At 38.4% G+C, this 17,992-nt stretch overlaps 1 protein-coding gene across 1 annotated transcript in view; it reads left to right on the forward strand.

Moving 5' to 3' along the window:
- Positions 1-17,992, forward strand: part of TENM3 (teneurin transmembrane protein 3) — a 692,061-nt gene that overhangs the window by 255,794 nt on the left and 418,275 nt on the right. The window lies entirely within an intron of this gene.

The raw sequence follows: 17,992 nt of genomic DNA on the forward strand, positions 1-17,992 counted from the left end.
CTCCTCCCCGCGCTCCTCCCCCCCGGCACGTCGCTGTGCGCGCACCTTCGCCCTCCCCTCCCGCAAGAAGAGGGGCCAAACTCCCTGACCGCCCGGCGGGGGAGGAGGCGGGGAAAGTGAGCTCCGCGGGACGCGTAAGCTCCCGCGGCGCGGGGCGCGGGCAGCAACTCGTGGCCCTCCCCCCGCCCGGCCCCCGGCCCTCCCCTCGCTCCCGCCCGCCCTCCGCTCCCGCCCGCCCGGCCTGACAAAGTGCCGGCGTGCGCCGCTCTCCCCCGCGCTGCTGCCGGGGCGCGGAGGCGGCGAGGCTCGCGGCGAGCCCGCGGTAAGTGGCGCGCTGCGCTCCGCGGCTGTCCGGCCGGCAGTGGGGAGCCGGGGCCGCTGCCCTCCGCCTGGACGAGAGCGGGCTGGGGGCCGGTGGAGGTTTTTGCGGCCCTCCGTCCCTCCCTTCCCCACCTCCCCCACGGTGGCACCGTTGGCGGCGGGACTTTCGCCGGGCGGTGGGCGGGAGTCGCGGGTCGCCCCGGGACGCGCGGCTGCGGCCGGAGCGCGGCCCCAGGTAGGGCTACGCGGGCGCGGGGGAGCAGGAGGATGGGGCCGGGGACGCAACTTAATGTGGAAACTCCGCGATGCCGGGCGGAAAACTGAGCGGGAGGGATGGGAGGGGTCTGGGTCTGGCAGCAGCGCTGCGCGGCCTCGGCGGCCTCGGAGCGGGGTCTGGGGCTGCTGGTGTGCGCGCTCCCGGGGGGCTGAGCGCGCTCCCGGCGGCGCGGGGCGGCGGTGGGACTGGGCACCGCAGCAGTTTCGGCGCTTTCTCAAGTCGGCATCCTCACTTCTGGAAAATAAACGGAAGTGTCCGCACTCCTGTCCGGTGAGCATAGGGGCGCGGGCGGAGGCGCGAAAGCTCCTCCGAGCAAGTTGATGGTGGGTTTGGAACTTGGCGTTTGTTACCTGGGGTGTGCGGGCGCGGGGCGCTCCCGCCGGGTCTGGCGTCCTCGGGCCGCGCGTTTGTCAAGCGGCGGCGGGCGGTGACAGGCTGCCGGGTGGTCTGTGCTCCAGAGCTGCTACCGGGGCTCTACCTGCTCTCCTGCTAAAGGACGGGGTTTCTGAGGCTCGTATCTGTAATGGTCTAGTCAGTAAACTGCAGTGAAAATCGTGTTACTGTGCAGCGAAAACACATGGCGACCAAAGAAATTGTGTGTCACTGTGGTTTGGGAGAGAAAGGGGTGGTCTCCCCTGCGAAATTCCAAACATTGCTGGTGTCTGGTGGGATTTTTCTTCACGTGTATGTAGGAAGCAGATCCACTATTCTGTGGACTTCGCAGTTTTATGTTATAAAGTTGCTTTTAGGCAAAGTAATGTAAAAAGAGAACATAGCCAAACTCCCATCTTGATGTGCTCACAGACTGTTAAAAGTTTTTTAATAGGAGCAGTTTCCATAAGGTATCATGTAGATGTAGCCTCCTCTAAATATTTAGATTTAAAATATTTTTATAAGAAAACTTTGGCAGTTTTACTTTTCTACTTTCTAAATATCATGTGTCTCTTAAACTAAGTCTTAGTTCAATGCTTGTTTGGTTTTATTTGACTATTACCCCTGCATTTTATGTATACTTCCTCAGGCAAAGTATTTTGCTTCATACCACTGAGGAGTTGTAGTGATATTCTGTGGCCATGTGGATCCTAAAATTCTGTCTAGTAAAGAATAAATTGAAGTATAAATGTTGTTCGTCTATGGTCTTACAAAAAAGTTAATTGTAAAACACTTGAAGACACTCTCTGAAAAATACCACTGCTCTTCCCTTCTAAAATAATCCATGTGCTATTCAGAATTATTATTGCATTCACGTCTAGGAGATTAGTTTAATATTGTATGCGGGGAAATTTTTTCATAAAATGTACTTTTATATAATATAAGGATAGTTTTCATGCATATTCACTATGTAAGTGAATATGCATGAAAATTGTATCACTTAAATTTTGGAAAAATGTAACAGGTTGAGAAAAATATTACCTTACAATTCTGAAGCTTTGCTACTGTGAACTTGCTGGGTTATTTTCAATGGTCTAGTAAATTAGGGGAGAGAAAAAAGCCAACAGTACAGAAATATGAGATGCGTACATCTGATTAAAAATGGAAAGGGGTTCAGTGAACACTGAGATAAAAGATGCTGTTTGGTATAAGAAATACTTGACCCCGCTGAGATTCTTTTGTTTAATATGTTTTGAGGAAAAACAATCCAAAATAACATTCATAATCCAGTTAGCAGGTTAAGACTGTAGATTTAAAGTTACAAATGAGCACACACACAATGGCTGCTGTAATAAACATCTGTTTTATAGAAGCCCCATAAAATATTAGAAAATGAAATAATAACTTGAAAGTATTTTTTGTCATCTCCTAGCCCAAACAATTAACAGATTATAGTCTTGGCTTAGTAAGATACTTAAAACCTATACCTTCAGTTAAAATCAGTGAGCATTGTGCAGACTGATGCCCCTGTAGATTGATGGAAAAACTCTCACTAACTTGCATCAGTTTTGGATTAGGCCAAATAAAAGCTGAGAGTGCCCAGCAACTCGGAGGATCAGGTGTTGTTTGTGAAGGGCATTGTGCTTTATAGACATAAAAGACCAGAGATGCTAAGGCTTCAGGTCAGAACTGCTCTTATATTTATAGTGATACTGTACTTAAAGCTCTGTTTCTATTATTGAAAACTCATCTCTCTGTCAGTATGCAAAAGAAACTATAAAATTCTTATGGAGCAAAATCATTATAGAGAAATCTTAAAATATTTTTTTTTCAAAATGTTGCACTTGTGTAAGATTTAGAGGCTGATTTGAACTATACTGGTACTACATATTAGAGATTGTTAATAAGATTAATATATCTATGCAATATTATTTTCTTTTAAGAACAACTTTACTGTAGAAAATTCATTCTATTAAATGAATACATTGTTAGGTTTACTGTTTTAGTGATATGTAGTGATAATTTGACTATCACCTGCAAGTCTGTGCAGTATCAAGTGCAAAAAATATTACCAGAAATAATTTTAGAGTGTTTATTAGAAAATCCTTGGTTTGATTAAATATTTTTTTTACCCCAGGCTAACTAGTTAAAGAAGTAAGTCCTTTCAGGATACCTGCATGTGATTCTTCTTAGACTGAAGAGTGCCTTAAAATAAATGCTTTATCTTTCTAACAGAGTAGTATTATTTGCCGAGTTTTAGCATGTAGAAAACATTTCAGGAACTCAGAGTTAGGGCTGGGGTTCACACTGTCAGATGAACAATTAAAAGAAAGCCCTAAACATTTAATTTTTTTGGAGGTAACAGAGGCTTTAAAGAAGTTACCATTGTAAAAATGTGCCGCTTTAACAGCCTTTCCTTAGCTCTAAAACTGATTAATTGCTGTGTCTTATAAAACCTGATTTATTTCATACTTTTTTCATACCAAGCATTACCATTATGAAGCTCTCCTTATAAGTGAGATTAATGTTTCTGAGCAAAGAAGTGGTTTGGAGGGCTGCATTCATTTTGAGTGCTATTCTAATCAATTTTAGATACAGCATTTCACAATGTATCAGTCTGCATCCGAACCTGCCTTATTATGTGGAATTAACTTGTTAGTGATTGATAGGAAGCCTGCTCCATCTCCAGAGGTGATTTGTTAGAAAACAAGTGTTACAGGTTCCAGGAGTTTGAGTACAGGGTCAGGCGACTCCAGTGCCCATTCTGTGGCCTGACTGAAGCTCAAGAGAGAAGTTAGAACTAAATGTTGTGCTGTTTTTTGTTTTTTTGTTTAAAGCTAAAAAACCCAACAAACTCCAGAAAACCTAAAACCAAAACTTATGTTAAATAATGTTCCTTACTGTGGTATTGGGCTTCACAGACAGTCTGAAGTGACAGGTATGAAGCACAGACAGGTTTTTTGTGCATCGCTACGTGCTTTTGCAATGCATGTCTCCTGGATTATTTGGAGGAATAGCTTTAGCATTTGAAATCAAAACTCAGAAGGCTACTTTCAGATGACAAGGTGCACACCTGCTGGATATTGCTTGCATAGTTATTGAAATACATGCCAATGCTATTTTTTCTCTTTTAAAAGTAGCAAGGATTGTACTTGTTTCAATAGCTAGTGAAATATTTGCACATTCTCTCTGTGCACCTTTTGGTCTCAGCTTCACCACTGTTTAATTCTTAACCACTAGGCTATGGTCACACGCTACTGATGAGTGTGATGCATAGACATTTAAAGTCCAGGAAAAAGAAATGCTTCCTCAGTATTGAGAGAAAAAAAAGTTTAAAAAGGCCAAATTTAAAAAAACATATATGAGAAACCTCTGAAAATTGTAAACAATTCTAAGAAGATATAGGTGTATGCATCTGTTATGAGGATAGTAATTTAAATCTAAATTATAGTTATTTATGTTTCTTGCAAGATGTACTATTTACATTCAGTAAATTTTTTAAGTTTGCATATTGGACTAATTACATTTACACAGAACTGTGAGTTAGTTCATGTAAACAGTAACAGAATGTTGCAACTGAAGCATTGCATAAAAGTATTTCTGGTCTTATGCAGATCAGAAGTTATAAAATTACAAAATGTTTATGAATACTAGGCTCTAAGTGCTCCTCACCTTTTAGTCAGTCTGGCTTTATGGAATAAACATTATTTGTACAGATTCATTTTAATATTACAACTGAAATAGCTGCTACTGAACAAATATGAAGGGAATAGTATCTTAAGCATAATAAAATGGAGAGTGCAACACGAACTGCATCTCTGATTGCCTTCTTAGATGCAAGTCTGTCTGCATGTTCCATACTTTCAACTTATGGGCAATTTACTCTTGTTTTAAAATACATTTTATGCAAAGCTGATACTTGGATGACACAAGGTTGAAAAGTAGTTTCAGTCTGGAGCTGTTTTGTGCTGATATATGAAGTGGATGTGCTTTTATAATTTAGACTGAAATTCAATATATAAGTTCAAACCTAGGTGACCTAATTATTTTGAATTTTGCAGCTTAAGTCTGTAACAGATTGAGGTTGTTGATACTTGGTGTGTATGTTTGTGTCTACAAAAAAAGTTAATTGCAAACATTAGTGCCTAGATGTATTGAAAGCAAAACAGTAAACTTGAAACTGCAAAATGCTGTACTGAATTCAGCACTGATTAACATACTCTGCAAATCCACTGAAATCAGCAAATTACCTGGATTGTCATGTACTCTTGAGCTGGGAGGCTGTAGTAGAACTTTGTGTTAAAATATCTTAATAACTGAAATGTGTGTTAAAAGTTATAGTAACTTTGGTTCACTTTTACATTAGGATTTCATGAATGCAAATTCAATCTTCATGTATAAAGGAAAACTTTTCAACTTAAGAAAAGATGTTTTAAATTATTTTTGGTTACTTTCCTGACTTTTATATTTTTATCACACTGCTAGTAAATCTTTAACATGAACTAGATATGGATTATAATTATGTGATAATAGAGTCTCTATGCCTCTTTTTCTATTCTCCCCCAACATACGTCCATTCCATCCCCGGCAAAATGCTGGAATGATTGCAGAAATTTTTACTGCAAAGCAGGTTTGCCAACTTGGTTTACTCTTTCAAGTAATTTATTTTGAAAGAAAAGACCATCTTTTATAATGATGGTCTAAAATCTGTATTCTATAAACCTTTAAATTTCATGAGTTAAGATCTACATGTGTCTTTTGCATCTGAATTACAGAAGTATAAAATTGCAACTTGCAAAAATCTTAAGATATTATGACTTCAATTTTTCCTGTAACAGAAAAACATTCAGAAAAGCAGCAGTTATTATTGTAAAAGCTGTCTTGGTGTGGAACTTAGAATGTGTTGTGTTGAAATCAGTTGTGCTGGTGGTGTTATTTTTCAACATTGTATTGAATTTCTAATAGTATTCTTGACAGCGGTTAAGCCAATGTACAAAGGAACTAATGTGTCTTATTTCCTTATTTGAGTCTTGATGATTTTTAGTGTCTTAAGAAAACTGTCAAGGGTAAAATTGGTAAAATACAGATTTAAAACATTTTTCTTGGCAGGAGTTGAATAGAAAGTTGCGTGCGAGAATTTTTAGAGGAGGGGGGAAGAAATTAATCACCTCCATGATTTATTATAATACAGCAATAGATTCCTAAATCATAGAAGTCCTTGATACACTTTGACTGGTTCATGGAGGGGGGTGACTATGTAGTGGTTGAAGAAATCATCATTGCTAATAAGTGTTACTTTAGATTAGCAAATGAAAGACTGCATAGTCCTTCAAAGGCCTCATCCATTCTCATTATAATCCTTTGAACATTTGTCTGACCTTTCTAAAGAAATTCTACAGAAACTTTATACTTAGGGTTCCACATAAATAAACTGACCAGCACTTGTCTCAAGAAGTTTGTAATCTACTGACAGGAGCATAATACATCTTTTAAACAAAAATATATCAAATGTTCCTTGCCACAGCAAATTGTTAATTTTTTTTAAAAATATCACGTTGTAATACTTGAGACTAATGAGTGTAAAGCAGCTTTTAAAAAGCAAATAATATCGCAGTTGTCTAACAAAAGTCTAAGACCAAATTGTATTGCTAATATTTTTCCTCTCAGCTTTGTTATGGTTTATACCTATAGAAAGCTGGGGTAGGTGGAGTAGTTTTGTTTTTGAGGCTGAGTGTGTGAAGGTTTGTGAAGCTAGGACATGCCCAGCTAATGCAAACCAGCGTAGCTCTACTCAACTCAGGACATTGCCATTTACCTTCTGGGTCACAGCATCTAGGGCTATGCTCATGAAACACTTGCAATTTATATTTCACTTTAACTCTTACCTTTTTTTTTTTCTTCTTCTTTATAATCAGTTTACTTCTTTCCTTTTGTAAAATACATGGCTTATTTGAATAGGCTTTGGTGCCTCTCAAAAGCATCATGCCACAGATGGGTTTTTTCCATTAAAAGAAAGAACCTCTTATTCTGTTGGTAAACTTGGCAAAGCAGAAAATAATTCATTTTATTAAATCAGTTTTTTTAAGAATGACATTCTTTATTCATGCTACTGAATATATTCAAGTATTTGTCTCCCTACTCCTTTTCAGAGAGATTGTTGATTTCAGTGTCAAAAGGTTGAGTGCCAGCATCCAAACCTATGCAGCTGGAACTGAGGAAAGATACTATATTCCATCAAATCAGCTGCTTGAAATCTTGGTTACAAGTTGGGAGTGTTTATGTATTTAGCAACAGAGGCAGAGTCACTGGAAGTCTTAACATTGAGGCAGCAGTTAACTAAATTACCATTTGTTCACCATTGTTCCCATGCTGGAAGGCAGAAGTGTTGTATTTTTAAAGCAATGAAGGAACTGGAGAAATGCTGGACCTCTGCAAATGATTGAGCTTAGTCCAGACAAATAAACAGGTAATTGAGAGTGCTGAGGAGTTCTAGGTTGCATTTGGTATATCAGACTGATAAATGTGAAATCCTCAAATTTCATTTCCCTTCATCATGACTAGTTAGAAAATTAAAAATTTAGGCAGAAAAGAGCCCTTTCATATTTTATGGTAGAAAGTATTCTTTTCCATATCTTGCTTTGCTGGTAATATGCATACATGCACACATGTTTTGGATTGTCTAATCTTCATTATCATTACTTTGCATTTAGTGTAAATTGATGGCAGATGAATGAAAAACTTTCCTGGCAGATTTTTTAAAACATAGATGTGTATCTGCACATGCATGTACTTTGACTATTCAATACTGACTTAGTGAACGTACAGTACAAATTTACAGGAGGATTTGTCCTTTTTCCCGCATTTGTCTGTCAACTGCTGAAGTTTGTGATTTCAACACAGGCCAGTGTGTTGGGAGGTGTCAAAAAAGCTTATGGTCTGAAGTCCACAGTGACATCCCAGTGAGTGCTGGGAGCAGAAATGCTCATCACCTATCAGGAAGTTTTTCAGTCCTCTGTATATTGATAGAGTATGAAAAAAGACCCATCTAGTAATCCAATCTATCTAAAGGTATGGTAACTCAGAAATACAACTATGAATGACTGTGCTCTACAGGAAACCTGCAAGTAATAAGTGATTAGAAAAGCTGGGGTTTTATTTTCTTTCTTGAGTGAAGAGTATCTTAGCATGACAATGAAATATCAGCCCTTACTTGGCATGAAATAGTTACAATTACATATAAAAATGTTTTAAGTACCTTAAAAATGCATAGCAGCTTTTATTATTCTTTTGATAATTTCATGTTAATTGTGGAGTGATAAAGGGTTAATGATATAAAATGTTAGCACTTCTAATGATATGTTTAAGAACAGTGCAGACATTAAATTCAGTAAACTGAATATGTGGGCTCCATAAATAAGTGCTGAATTATAATACAAAGCACACCACGACCAAATTAATTAGTATGTTTAATCTAGTGAATTCCAGCTAGGCTGCATATAATATAGACGTGTATTTAATTTCTAAATTTAATATTAGCTGCATAAGTCAACTCTTACTTAATCAGTGCAGATCAGTAATAGAAATGTAATATATCTGGGGTTTTACATAAGCTTTTCTCTTTAAATAAGATGTTTTAACATTGTTTGAGATTTTAAATATTGTAATTTTAAAAAAGTATGTGGGTAGGAATGTTTCAGTATTCTCTCCATAATTTGTCGTCATCAGGAGGTAGAATTCCTGAGGTCCAAAATAAAATATTCATTCAGTCAAAATGGCGATGCTCATTAAAATTCATTCAAGGATCTAGGGCAGAATATTTTGTATTTGCTTATTTGATACAAAATTTACTGTTGGTTGCTTTGCTGCAATTTTTATTGTGATATCAGATTTTATTTATTTGGGTATAGTTAAAATGCCAGTAGAATAATCTTGATTTTTCATCTGAAAGCCTTACTTTTCAAAGAAAGTGCAGAATAAAAAACTATTTAATTTTTTAATAACCTGTGAGTACTTTAGATTTTTCTTCTTGTAAATTACAAGTATTAGATTTTTATCACGTGAGCCATAGGGCATACAGATTTTCTTGGACTCATCTTCTGAATTCTTAAATGTGAGTTTAGGATAGAAATAGGAAGTTGGGTGGAATTGAGTCCAGTTTTGAAAACCTCTAAATAATCTGTTCAGTTGGTAGTTTCAGGGACTTCAGTGAGATTGTGTAGTGAATAGGCATTGTCCCTGTGATCAGTGCTCTATAGGCTTAGGCTCATTGCTTTCAGAGGAAAGTCTGAGAATAATCAGCATGTATTTTCTTCTTTTTTTTTTTCTTGATATGGGATTACACACTCTGCCTGTAACCTTTGATATAAATCTACCTTTACTTTGTGTTCTTTTTTTTGTAAATACTTGACTAGAAATGAGTTGATGAACTGCTCAGTTTTTATGGAGAGCCCATAAAGCACAGAATGAGCTGACTGCACTCTGGTCCTCAGTCAAACCTAAACGCATTGTTAAATGTATTTAGGATGATTTCCACCCCCGTTCCCAGCATTTGGAACAAGCAAATCCAATAACTGTTTATTTGCTGAACCTCACAAAGGAGTGCACTTGTCCAAAGGGGGGCCCAGTGAGGTTACGCCTGTGCTGCCATGTTAAACACAGTGCTGTCACTTTCCCACGTGCTGGGACACCATGATCCATGTGGCTTCATTCTTAAAGAGCTCCCTTATGGCATTGTCGTCTGTACTGATTCATGGGAGTCCCAAACAATTCTTGGGCATGGTTTAGCAGTTAAGTCCAGAGATGTATTTATTCTGGGGACCATTCCCATTAAGCACTTTGCTTCCAGCTTCCTAATTTAGAGGTTAAGACTTGTTACTAGCACAGACCTGATTTAATTATACCAGCTTTAAGCACGGTTTTGGACAAGATGACATCCAGAACTCTTTTCCAACCTAAATTATTGTGCGATTCCAAGCCTTTTGGTTGCACTCCTTGCAGTCCTTCTTGGGGGTGTTGAACTTACTATTTGGGTGTCACACCTGAATTCAGTGTTAATTCAATGGTAATTCTATTGACTACACTTCCAAAAATAATTATTTACTAGGCTCAGAAGTGAAATCATCGTATTTGTGTTTTAATCAGTTTAAATGAACAAACGTTAGTGTTTTATAACCTGATGTAGGAGTAAGATTTTTTTTCCACCCTGCTTGCATAAGATTGTTCCTATTAACTTAACAAGAGGATTTTTGGGAGTGGACAAGCATAAAGAGGACTCTCGGTGTTAGAATCATTGTTAGGTGCAGTATGTTTTCCTGCACTAGACACTTGATATAACTAATTTAGATATTAAGTAAAAACTAGCTTCATTTTAGTCTATACACCTGCTAATTATTGCATACTGCTAACCTGACAGAATTTAAGTTTACTGGTTTATAATAAGAGCAAAATAGCTAGCTGTTTATGGGCAGCATCGTGCAAGAAAACCGGATTAACAGCTTTTTTTGTTAAGGTTTTTATTGTGAAACTCGGTTAAAGATGATATTAACTGATTTAGTATGAGAATCAAATCTGTAGGGGTTTTTAAAAGTTTTTATTTTTCTGTGTTTGGTTAAAGAATATACAAGAGTAACAAGTTACAATGCTAGTTTTTAAAATATTAATGAAAAAAAAAAAAAAAGTCCACTAACCCATCACTCCCATCATTTCTTGTCTGTGAAGCGGCTTTACTTACATCTAGCCTAAATGAAAGCTACATCACCAGATATCACATTGAACTGTCATCAACCCACTTACAGTCCTGTATGGGATGTAGTTCAGTGAGCCCAAGAGGTTGAATGAAACCTGAAGGAGGTTTCTTTGCAGGTCCTTCTTTGCAGTGCTTCAGTGTCATACCCACTCCATGGAGGAAAAGGAATGAGGCAGCCTCTAAGGGATCTTGTCTGCCTGGGATTAGGTACCCAAATGGGCTATCTTTGTGAAGGTCTTTAAGGCATGTCATGACCTTCTCCCCACTGCTTGAAAGCCAGACACTTTCTGCAGTAGCTCTGCTTTGAGATGCCTGAAGCGTAGTCTCACTTTAGTGATTTAAGCTAAACAGACGGCATTTCATACGTGCTGCCTCAACCAAAACAGCATCAACAGCTATGAAAGCTTGTAAAAATAGTGTGGAAGCTAAGAGTTTCTTTGACTGGAACAAAAGTAATTATTTTCAGGTTTTCTTTTTTAATAATAATTTTAATTAATATTTTTAATATTTTAACTGAAATCACTTTATAGGTGTTTTTAAACTGTTGTTTTGTCAATGGTTTGTAGGTTGAATATTGTCCCCAGGTTAAAATAGGACCTTGACTTCTACATTAACATAAAGGAACTGCATATTAGAAGCAAATGTTGCTTCAAATATATAGAAGATTTCATGGTTTTAATATGGATTGCATTGATACGCTTTCAGGGGAAAAAGCTTTATACATTATTTGGTTATAAACAGATAAGCACTGTATCTACTGGTATTTTGAATATTTTTGTTAAATGCAATTCAAACAATTTTAAACTAGAAAATGTACAAAAATTGGGTTAACTGCATATAACTGTTAAAACTGTTCTAGTGCACTGATATTTTCAAAAATGTAAATAGACAGTAGATGTGGACTTTTCCCCCCCCCCCATAATGTTACCAATATATTTAGTTTAATTTCATATCCTACAAATCAAAAGTACCAGGTTTCTAAAAGCTTGGACTTAATATTTCTTCTTCCTTCTCTCCTGTGCCATTCACATAACTGCTTCACTCAGCCCTGTTATGTTTCTCCCTGATGGCTGAAAATGACTGTTAGATATCAATTTCGGCTTGCAGAAGATGGGTTATACGATTTTTGGGCGACAAGTGCAGGAGCTGTTTGTTCTTTCATCTCCTCTGTGGTGCTTCATAACTGTCTTAAAAAACAGTAAGGTGGTGGTTTGATTAACATTTTAAGCTTTTATAAGCTGTCAGTGCATCCTTTAGAAATAAAAAATTGCCATCTTGCATCCTGTCCTCTCTGTTGCCCTCTCCATTGTTGTAAACTCAGCCGTTTGCTTATCTGTATTGTGAATTCAGAGCAGCAGTATAGTTAAAAGCTATTTTGAATGTTAATTTTCAAATTTTATAATTTCATTTAGTTTTTGCTAGGTTGGTAGTAGCACTGACTCAGTTCAACAGACAGCCACAGCATAGTGGTAGGTGTAGGGCTGGAATATAAGGATAGGACTGCATTTTTAGTTTGTTTTAAAAAAGGGAGTAGCACACCACCTACATTTTCCTTACTGATTAAATTAGAAATACCTACAGGGGGAAAGTAGGTCCTAGAAATGAGTTTGCAACGTCTGTTTTTCACTCTCTGCAAATTTCTCTGTTTCATGCTCAGCATCACAGCAGAAAACCTTTGGGACTAACTAAACAAGAGAAACCATAAATAAAAGAGAGGAAATTGAAATACAAGACTGCCTTCTTTCTTCCCCCCCATCCAATAACTGTATGTGAATTTATATGGTAGGACCACATGGTTGCTTGGTGGGGTTGGTTTTCCCCATATACACCATTTTATAAAAGGAAAAGCAGTGGTACTGAGAGTCTGGAGGAGGGCCACCAAGATGATCAGAGAGATGGGCCACCTTTCCTATGAGGAAAGGCTGAGAGAATTGGGATTGTTCAGCCAGGGAAAGAGAAGGCTTTGGGGTGACTTCATTGTCACCTTCCAGTGCCTGAAGGGATCTTGCCGGACAGTTGGAGAGGGACATTTTACAAGAGCATGTAGTGACAGAACAAGGAGGAATGGCTTCAAACTGAAAGAGAGTAGGTTTAGCCTGGATGATAGGAAGAAATTCTTTACTGTGAGGGTAGAAACACACCTGAACAGATTGCCCAGGGAAGTTGTGTATGCTCCATCCCTGCAAGTCTTTAGGGCCACTCTGGATGATGGAGCTCTGAACAACCAGGTCTAGTGGAAAGTGTCCCTGTCAACCACAAATGGGTTGGAACTGGAAGTTCTTTAAGTTTCCTTCCCACCCAAGCCATTCTGTGATAAGTGATTCTATGCTTCCCTTGCTCTGTATTCAAATTGCATTAATTTTCCAGCAGCAGGAGGGATGTCACAGCAATCACCACTTGTTTACAGAGGATGTAACAGGGCTGATTTCTTTAGCCTATGCACTTTGATATTTGAGTTTTTTGAAATAGCAGATGTTGTCAGTAGTGTTAGTACTATCAATGCCCGTGTTGGTGGTTTGTGCTTTTTGAAGTTTTCAAGGAAAGACTAACTTGGAATTGATTGCTTTGTCTGAGAAACAAACCTGAAAGAGAGGAGATGCAGCTATTTATATAGCTTTTCCCTCTGCCCACCTATTTCTCTTTCCAGACATGGATATATAAAGGGATCATAGGGGTTTTCACACTTTAACCCTTCCCTTTAGAACCAGCTGATGTGACAGCAGGTAATTCTGCATTCTGTGATGGACTTATGGTTATGCCTTGTGCAGCCTTGCTGTTTGGAGGCAGCACAATTCAGTTTCCTGGAGAAGGTCATCATCACTTAGCTATAGGTTATGATGCTGATGCTTTTATTTTTCCTGTTGGGACCGTTCTGTTACCCATGAACAACAGATTCATTGGATCAGAAGAGGGCAAAGAAGGGGGATGTGTCATTGCAGCCTGATGCTTAGGGCATGCATCTGAGAATAGGAAAACTTACAGCTTCTTTTAATCTTCCAGAAGTGTCCTTTTCCTTCATTCCGGGTGCTGACATGAGAGTTGGTATGCCTTTGGGCTGAGCCAGAATTTATCTGTCTTAAAGAGACACATAGATACATACATACATATATATATATATACACACACACACATACACATATATATATTTTCCCCTGAAGTTAATTGTCCTTTTCCCTTTTTTTAAGTTAGTCTTTGCTAGCTTCATTTGCAAAGTGTCTCTTGGTGCCACAGTACAGTTGCTAGAGCTGGCATGCAAGAGGAAGGAATCAGTAGCTGAAGCTGGGAATAAGAAATTGCTAAGAGGGCTGGAAATGCACTTTTAAAAGGGATTATATGGTATTAAAACATGTATCTACAACACAAATGCATAGATACTGAAAAACTAGGATGGAAAAACATGACCACTTTCTGCTTATAAGGGTTGTGACCACTTTCCTAGTCCAAATCTGAAGCCAAAGGCGTGTGTGCCTTTTTGGATTAGACTTTTGGATTAGACTAATTTTGCACATGCAAAGGGGAGAAATATAAAATGAAAATCACGTGGCAAAATAAACAGTTCCAAAATTAACTATCATAGGTTAAGAAAATTCTTTATTTTTCATGCTGTAAGTGGCACAGTGTTTCTGATGTAATTCAGCAGATTATTCCTGTGTGCATGGGTACCTGAATCTGCCCTTTAATCACTTGCGCTTGTCCCCGCTCAGTGAGAACAGAACTGCTGTCAGTACAGGTTGAAACACAACTGAAACTCTGAACATTTTTCAGTTGATCATGAATAGAAGTTATAAGTGGAGTTTATTATGTGTCACAAAACCTGTGGAGTTTACCCTTTTTTTTACAGACCTGAGCATTGAGGCAATGAAAGACAATTTGCTTGTAGGACCACAAGAACTTAAGAGGAGAGCCCTCATATAACTTGACTCCTCCTTAGGTGGCATGGAGGATGGCTCATCTTCTTTACAGGCTTATTTTTGTCTTGCCCTTAATTTTGACTCAGTGCATTCATTTGTCTTACAGTTTTCTGGAAGCCTATACTTCTGTGTAAAGTGAAGTGTGTCAAGCTGTGATTTTTGAGTTGCCTGTCCTCAAATATGGCCATGTTTCAAAGGGAAGGACATTTTCACTCCATTCCATCCATTTGAAAATCATCACTACTGTTGCTTCCTAGTTCCAGTGTGATTAAATTTCTTTGCAAAACTTTGCTGGGTATACACGAAGAAACAAGGTGCTGACTAACCATATTTTTAATAATTTTAGGTGACAGGCTCAGCAGCTCACACATTTTAATACTATCAATTCCTTGCTGCTGCCATCAGTGAAAAAGGTGATTGTTCTAAAGTGTACATGGTAGCACAGGCATGGTCTTAAATTAAGTAGCCTAAAAAATATTCCCATGATGGTGTACAGTATGCCTTGTGAATGTAGATTTGCTGCTTTCTTTTCTTAGCTGCACCTTACCCTGTAAAGCTATGAATCAAAGATAAAGAAGTCATTGAGGAGAAATGTTTTATATCTAGACACTGATGCTCATGTCCTTTAACTTGGGTAGTAAAAGTCTGTTGTTTTGGTGTTACAGAACTGTAATTAGGTAGTTGACTTCACAGATTTGTATAGATCACAGTTAAAATGAGTAGAAAATTGTCTTATTCCATTTTCTCAAGAGTATAAAAATATGCATTAACAGCAATACAGATATACTTTACCAAATCCTATAGTCTGGTAAAGACCTTATATGACTTGGCTTACCTTTTTGGATCAGAAGCTTACTTCTCTATGTACAGTTGCTACTTAGGAGAATTTTGATGTTTTCTCAGAGGTGAGGTAGTTATCAAGAAAAAGAAGTATTTGAAAGATAATGATATTGACAGTATTTGGAGCTTGACCATGCTTCTCTAGAAGGGAGTTTTGAAAGAAAAGATAATGACATAGAATAGTGTGTTTCACCCACGTACCAGTCCGAATAACCTTTACAAAAGAAGATTAGACAATGATAATTCTGGCATTTTTCTGTTTCATCTTGTGAATCCAACCTAAGAGGTGTTCCAGTCATGTGTTTTACCCAGAGCAGTTTACACACTGGAGTAGTTATTGTTAAACTGCTGTCAAACAGTGTGAGCTGAGCTGTGCTGAGTTGAAAGAGGCTGGATGGAGGTGACTGAGCTCCTGGTTGAACTGTCCTGGAGCAGGAAGAAGATGCTGTGCAGTGTTTGGCCTCTTCAGGTCTGTACTCTGCATCTGTCAAAAAGTCATGGGGTGGAGGATGCAGCTCACCAGACAGGATTATTATTCTGAAAGGGGAGAACATCTCTAGAGAATTCCCAATCAGGTGATGTTTTCATTGTATGTTTAGAAAGTTCTCAGATGATGACTGAGATGAAAAAGGCATACTCAATTAGTGTGTAAAACATTTAGGCTCCAAAGTCTCTTGTCCTTTGTGAGATTGAGGACCGTTTACTTGAAAAGAGAGAATGTTTCATCCATCACCTTTCCTCTGATCCAATGTCCTTGGATCAACTTGGAAAAGTAAGGTTAGGGAAGTAAGATTTTTTTTTTTAAGCTGTCTTTAGAAAGAGAATCATTTACCCATAGTGAACTGTGAATCATGAACTGCATCTTTGCCTACTGCTTGGTCTGTGGGTCATTGTTAAGAAGGTCCTGGAATGATGAATGCATTATCCTTCAGCAAAGAAAACACTGAATTTTGGTTCTAAGAGATGTCCTTTCTTTTTTCTTTTCTTTTTTTTTTTTTTTTTTTTTTTTTTTTTTTCTTTTTTTTTTTTTTTTTTTTTGCTGTCAGCTCATCATTAACAATTTGTGGACTGAGATGGATGGCTTTGATTTGTCCATAAGGATGGCTAGAATATTTTGTGGCTCTTCCAGTTTAATTTTTGTAGGCACTGACTCAGTGCCAGTTTCATTTAAATCCTTATTACTTTCTCCACTTTTTAGTGTCATTTTCAGCAGCCTTCCGATTTCCGTGTGCCTTTCTTATTTTGAAGTGGCGTACAAAACATCTGTCTGACTAGAGAGTTTTTTAGTGTTTAGCTTTACTGAAATATTTAATATTTTTTCTTTGAAAACACATGATATCTAATGATCCTGTTTATCTGTTGTCATTATTTATTGTTTTAGACTTTCCTGGAGGGGCTTTGCGCTCTGCACAATGAACTCCCAAGAGCTGGAGTTCCTTACTGCTATTGCACAAGGACTATGTGTGTTCAGGATGGAGATTAAAGCTTGCTCAGTCGGTGTGGGGTTAACAAATGCAGTGGGCAGGAGGAGAAGTCCTACTGTTCTGGTACTGATGCCAAGCAATTATACTGGATGGCTTTGCAGACTTACTTCACCAGATTTGAGGACCAGATAATTGAACCTGCTGACATCCATGTGAATCATAATGATGCAGCTCAGTCCCCATGGTTTTAGTGAAACCAAAAGACTTCCTCCTGAGCTGAGGAATCGAAATGTTTGGCTAGATGATCTGGTAGAGCAAAAGTCTGACCGTGAGACTCTATGCCTACTGAAATTGATATTGCACAGGTATGTAGGTATTGGGGTGTCAGTGTAGGATGCTGTGTCCTTCCTAAGCAATACAGACATTTCAGTTAATCTGTCTGGTGTGAAGGTAGGCTTGTGCCTGTGAGGGCTGTGTCACGGCAGCAAGTGTGCTTGGAGTAATATGTCTTCAACAGCTGACCTAGTCTGAACAGTGATGGGAGAGTGACCTTGCAATTGTGCATCTGCTCTAACTTTGATACAGGGGTCATGTTATATGTTGTTTTCTTTGTAAATCAGGTTGCCTGTGCCTTCTGCAGAGTCTACATTTTTCTGTTTCAAAACACTTCGTGCACACATCATTTTTTACCTTAGATTGCAGAAATACATGAGATATAGGGATATATTGGATTTGAAAAGAAACAAAACTAGTCTTTGTAATTCACCAGCCTTTCTTTTTAGAGTATTATGTCACTAAGAAAATGTTTTGCTTATTTATATAGCGTGCAAGTATGTAAACATTTAGAAGAAAAAATAATCATTTTACAGATACCTCTTCCACCATTTTGTTCTTCTGTTTCCTTCCTCCAAATTGTTGTTGTGCATTACAGTTGGGGTGGGATATGTCAGATGTGCAAAAACCCCTAAAATTTAAAGTAAGATGGGGTTTTTTTATCATACTGTATATAGCATTTTGCCACAGGACAACTTTCTCCCAATGGCAGGGCACTGAACAGCTTGCATCTGTGGGAAAGTGGTAGCAAAATTGATGGAACAGTCTG

The sequence above is a fragment of the Vidua macroura genome, chromosome 4 (assembly GCF_024509145.1).
Source record: "Vidua macroura isolate BioBank_ID:100142 chromosome 4, ASM2450914v1, whole genome shotgun sequence".
NCBI classification, from domain to species: Eukaryota; Metazoa; Chordata; class Aves; order Passeriformes; family Viduidae; genus Vidua; species Vidua macroura.